We start from the raw sequence: 6,172 nt of genomic DNA on the forward strand, positions 1-6,172 counted from the left end.
TAGGAGATCGTACTTGTGAAGTAACCTTATTCATGATTCCATGCATGTTTTTGTGTCACGATATAACCCTCGTTTTGACCAGTAAGAGTTCGTTACATGACTGGAATGACGAGTTTGATGTTCATTGTTCTGGTCAGAGGCCTCATATTGTGCTCAAAATGTCACTCCGGACCATTATTCTTTAGCGAGAGAGCAATTAAATGTGAGTGAAACTCGGGTTAGCTGGTTTTTATACATATAGTGCGGAAATTGCTTGCAGCTGGCATCGATGTTCCCAAAACGACAAAAGCTGAGAAAATCCAAAGGGATGCAGTATTTTAGTATCAATACTAATACACAGATTGCAACAGGTAAGCATTTATATTTATATTTGTTTATGGAATTAATGTTATCTAATTTAGGCATTGACAACTAGTATAAAATATTCCTCACATCTAAATTTTTATGTGACACCATGAAATGTTGGATAATGCATATAATTTATAAATAGCATTTACATGTTCATGCATCTCAACAATTGCATGTAATATAATTGTATCTATTCTTTTTGTAGCTATAATCTGCAGTACTGTTTGGGAGACCCTCAGAAGATAAACAGCTTGTTGTCAACATTAAATTTATTATCAATACATGAAAGAATTTTGAAGGTATGAACAGTTTTATTATTATATCATTTGGTAGATACATATATAAATTTGGTGGCTCTAAAATCAAATGTTTATCAATCAATTTGCTCGGGAATCAATGTAAGAACTAAGAAAAATATTTGACTACATGCAGTAGACTATATGTTATCATGTAAGTTGGACGGAATAATCTCTGCTGCAAACTTTCAATGACTCACGTATATTGTATGAAACAATCATCTGTGTAGTATTTCTCATTTTCAACAGGTGTTCTATGCTGAAAAATCAAAGAACTACAGGTATTTGTGTGTGCTGATTGGTAAGGTTTTATGAGAGAGGAGTCTGGCAGAGACCATGACATTTTCTCATCTAAAGCTGATCTATAGCTATTACAGGGATGGTGAAAATAAATTAATTTATGTTTTCTCCCAAAACCAGTGATGGCAAACCTAGAGTGACTGGAACATTTAAAGTTCTAAAAGTTGTATGAATTTTTTGCTGCCACATGTATTTATCAATTGTACCTAAACAAGTTGGTCTGTATTATGGATCATCTACTAGTATCACACATACCTAATGAGATTACTGTCCAAGTCCTTATAGTATCTACATTTATATCACAAGTACTATTTATTGTGTCATTAAATCTTGAAATTCATTTTCAAAGTCTGTATTGAATGTTTATCACTCTGCTTTGATACAATTTACTGTCGCTATCAATTTTTAACCTCAGCATTTCAGTGAAAAAAATTTATTCTTTTGTGTACATTTTAAAATTCTAGACATAATTATAAATTCACATTATTTGCAGAATTTCAAACCATTTTCATTTATATACATCAATTTTGTACATTAAGTTACTGTAAATGTATTATATTTAGCGTGTATGATATTTGGCGGAAATTGATTTTTGAACAAGTTAGCATAGATATGATTTAGCGGATAACTTAATGTTCTTATTAATGTGTATATTTGCAAAATATTTAGCATTGTACTTGAATTAGCGGAAGTTTCCACAGAAAGCACTAAAAAGAATACACAGCCAAATGTAATATATTTACAGTATGATATTCATTATTTTTTACTTGAAAAAAAGTATAAAAAGGGGGAGTTGAAATAATTTAAGGGAAAAATTTGAATTTTCTAATGAATTTATAAATATTTCTCTTTAGAAATGTTAATGTTCCATGGTAACAGCATGTTGCAAATGACATTATGAACATATTTTATATCTTTATATTTTATATTTACAAAATGACCGTTTTGTCACCTGTTAAATTATTTTTCTTTAAATAACACTCTTACTATGTTTTGTTATTTATTATTCTTTAATTTTATATAAAGATTACAATATAAAAGTAATTTTTGTGTCATTATTATGTTCCCCAAACGGAGTTTGGGAACATACTGTTTTTACTCGGTTTCTTATTATTATTATTAGGGTCTTCCGTCTCCAACGAAAGACTCTACTATTATTCTATTGTTTCTTTTTCACTTTTATTAAGTTCTTCCGTCTTCAGCGGAAGACCTTACTGTTATTCTTAGGTTTCTTTTCCACTATTTTTATTAAGGTCTTCCGTCTTCAGCGGAAGGGATGGGTATCGCCCTTCGCGATATATCACGATTTTTTCCCATAATATCGATAATATCATGATATTTTTAAAAGCAATTTTTACAATGATTTTATATGAAAAGTCATTATTTTTCTAAAAACTATTAGAAAAACAAAATTTAACTTTCTTGAAATTTTTATGTATGTAAAATCAATTATGTTTGGACGGTAAGATGCCATTCTTTTATTTTTACAACATTTTTTTACTTTCCGATATTTGTGTCTTCCGCGCGCAACAAAAAATCGCGATATCTCGATAAAAGAACGGCTCGATTTCTTTTCCACTATTTTTATTATTACCGATTTTGTGCGCGCGATTTTTCGAGAACGGCTCGATTGATTTTTATGAAACTTTCAGGTCTGATAGAACATTAAAAGGTCTAGACATATTTTTTTTTATTTTGATGACGTCGCTTCCGGTTTGGAGTTTTCTGCGATTTAGTGAATTTTAGAGGATCACTTTGTCCGGCAGTTTTCTCAAAAAGCACTTAACACAGAAGCATGAAATTTTCAGTGATGCTAGAGCAACCTTTGGAGAAGTGCACTAAGTATTTCATAACTACCGGATGTACGAAACGCCGACGCTCGCTATGGTCCGAAAATAGTCCTAACGTAAAATTCTAAATTTCTGACACTTTTTCTTCGATATCTTTTTACCTAGAAATATTTTGTTAAAACATATAAAACAAAAGAAGTGTAGAATTACATGATCTTTCAAAAGATATCTAGAAAAAAGGGCTGGCCCTTATAATTAAGGGCCGCGAGGGGCTGAAAGTTTTTTCTTAATATCTCAAAAAAGTAATGAAAATTTGTTATACATGAAAGAAGCAAAGTTGTTCAAAATGTCAAGTTCAATCTATTGGCGTCGTCAAAATACGTCCGGTGACGTCACTTCCGGTCAAACCGGAAGTAGTCAGAAAATGCATATTTTTGCCGTTCTTGACATGTTTTTGGGTAACATCTGTCACTGGGAGCATAAAATTCAATTTTTTGTCCATCGTCGTCACTTCCGGTCAAACCGGAAGTAGCAAAAAATGGCTTATTTTTGCATTAATTAACATAAATTTGGAGGATTTAAACCTTATTGCACTTCATTTATCATTTTTTTAACAAAATGAAACATACATGCACTTCCGGTTAAGGTCTTCCGTCTTCAGACGGAAGACTGTTATTCTTAGGTTTCTTTTTCACTTTTATTATTGTTTTTTTGCTTTGCAACGAGCTGAATGAATTTTTGAAACTTTCTAGTTATTATTGAACCTTATGCGTTTTTTTTCTTTTTTGATTACCGAATTTTTGTGTCACAGAGTTTTTCTGAAAAATGGGTTGAGATAGAAACATGAAACTTTCAGTATTCTGTCAGATATGCCTTTCGCATTTTGCTTTTTCTCGCTATGGCCCGAAAATAGTCCTATTGTGAGTTTCAAAATATTTAACACCTTTTCTATGATAACTTTTTACCTAGAAATATTTTGTTAAGACATGTAGAACAAAAGAAGTGTAGAATTTAAAGATCTTTTAAATGATATCTCTAAAAAGGGCTGGCCCTAAGCCTGAGGGGCCGTATATATTCAAAAAGTATTGAGAATTTGTAATACGTCAAAGAAGCAAAGTTGTTCAAAATGTCAAGATGTCAAAATACGTAAATGGCGTCGTCACTTCCGGTTTTGCACACATAACCGTAAATGTCTAACAATCTCGATCTCATCATCTTCAGAATTAGACGGAAGACTTATTTGTTGCTTTGCAACAAGCTCGTCTAGTTATTATTATTATTATTGTTGTTTTTCTTACCGATTTTGTGCACGCGAGTTCTCAAAAACGGCTCGCTCGATTTTTATGAAACTTTCAGGACTGAAAGAGCATAAAAAAATCTAGATATGAATTTTTTTGTTTTAATGACGTCATTTCCGGTTTTGAGATTTTCGCGTTTTAGTGATTTTCAGAGGGTCACATTGTCCGGCAGTTTTCTGAAAAAAACACTCAACACAGAATCATGAAATTTTCAGTGATGCTAGAGCAACCTTTGGAGAAGTGAATTTTGTATATCACAACCACCGGAAGTACGAAGTGCCGACGCTCGCTATGGCCCGAAAATAGTCTTACCAAGAATTTTAAAATTTTTAACACCTTTTCTACGATAACTATTTACCTAGAAATATTTTGTTAAGACATGTAGAACAAAAAAAAGTATACAATTCCAAGATCTTTCAAATGATACCTCAAAAAAAAAAGGGCTGGCCCTTTAAATCGGGGCTTGAGAGGGGCCATGTTTTTCCGATATATCTCAAAAACTATTTAGAATTTGTAATACGTCAAAGAAGCAAAGTTGTTCAAAATGTCAAGCTTAATCTATTGGAGTCGTCAAAATACGTCCGGCGTCACCACTTCCGGCCAAGCCGGAAGTGCGGAAAACGCGTTTTTTTGCCGTTCTTGACAAGTTTTTGGGTGACATTTGTCTTTGGGAGCTTAAAAAGTAGTTTTTCCGCCCGTCGTCGTCACTTCCGGTCAAACCGGAAGTGGCAAAAAATGGCTTATTTTGAAGGTTTTGATGCAAAATTGAAATCATAAAGTCACTGGAGACTACTTAGCTCAATGCTTTCTTTTGTTCCGTCTCTTCCGGCACTTCCGGTCAAAACCGGACGGGAGAACCTAATGGTTGCTTTGCAACGAGCTTTGTAATTAAGGTCTTCCGTCTTCAGCGGAAGACCTTATTGTTATTCTTAGGTTTCTTTTCCACTATTTTTATTATTATTATTGTTTTTTTTTCTTACCGATTTTGTGCACGCGAGTTCTCGAAAACGGCTCACTCGATTTTCATGAAACTTTAGGACTGATAGAGCATGGAAAAAACTAAATATATATTTTTTTGTTTTGATGACGTCACTTCCGGTTTTGAGATTTCCGCATTTTATTGATTTTCAGAGGGTCACTTTGTCCGGCAGTTTTCTCAAAAAGCACTTAACACAGAAGCATGAAATTTTCAGTGATGCTAAAGCAACCTTTGGAGAAGTGAATTTCGTATATCACAACCACCGGAAATACGAAGCGCCGACGCTCGCTATGGCCCGAAAATAGTCCTATCAATAATTTCAAAAATTTTAACACCTTTTCTATGATTACTTTTTACCTAGAAATAATTTGTTCAAACATATAAAACAAAAAGAAGTGTAGAATTACATTATCTTTCAAATGATATCTAAAAAAAAGGGCTGGCCCCTAAAATTAAGGGCCTAGGGGTGCCGAAAGTTTTTCCTTTATATCTCAAAAAGTATTGAGAATTTGTAATATGTTAAAAAAGGAAAGTTGTTCAAAATCTCAAGTTTAATTAAGTGGCGTCGTCAAAATACGTCTGGTGACTACACTTCCGGTCAAACCGGAAGTAGTCAGAAAATGCGTATTTTTACCGTTCTTGACAAGTTTTTGGGTAACATCTGTCACTAAGAACATAAAATTCAATTTTCCGTCCGACGTCGTCACTTCCGGCCAAACCGGAAGTAGCGAAAAATGGCTTTATTTTTATTAATTAACATATGATTTGGAGGATTTTAACAATTTTTGGATATATTTAGTCATTTTTTTTAATGAAAGTTACTTTCGGTCACTTTACTTCCGGTCAAACAGGACGGAAGACCTACTCGTTGCTGTGCAACGAGCTTTGCTCTAGTTATAATCATTTTTTTCTTCTTCTTTGTTCTCCGGTACTTTTTTTTGTCCGCGAGTGTTCTCAGAAACTGTTCATCCAACTGAGCTAAAACCCTTTTTAGGGTTAATCGGTGTGTAGTGTAGGTGTGCGGAACGAAAGTCATTTTGCGCGCATACGCATGCACGTACGGGCGCATGAAATGAGTGAAATGACTGATATACTTTATATAGCCATAACTTTTACATTTTTTGATGAAATACTTTAAAACTCATTATATAAGGATATATT

At 33.3% G+C, this 6,172-nt stretch overlaps 1 long non-coding RNA gene across 1 annotated transcript; it reads left to right on the forward strand.

The window, feature by feature from the left end:
- The first annotated feature begins 321 nt into the window (after positions 1-321).
- LOC134263729 (uncharacterized) lies at positions 322-958 on the forward strand. The gene is made up of 3 exons (XR_009991339.1): positions 322-350; positions 554-647; positions 894-958. It is a non-coding gene; the product is annotated as an uncharacterized LOC134263729 (long non-coding RNA).
- Positions 959-6,172: the final 5,214 nt, after the last annotated feature.

The sequence above is a fragment of the Saccostrea cucullata genome, unplaced genomic scaffold (genome assembly GCF_032062105.1).
Source record: "Saccostrea cucullata isolate Sc308-1 unplaced genomic scaffold, CSIRO_AGI_Scuc_v1 ctg22248, whole genome shotgun sequence".
Lineage (NCBI taxonomy): Eukaryota > Metazoa > Mollusca > Bivalvia > Ostreida > Ostreidae > Saccostrea > Saccostrea cuccullata.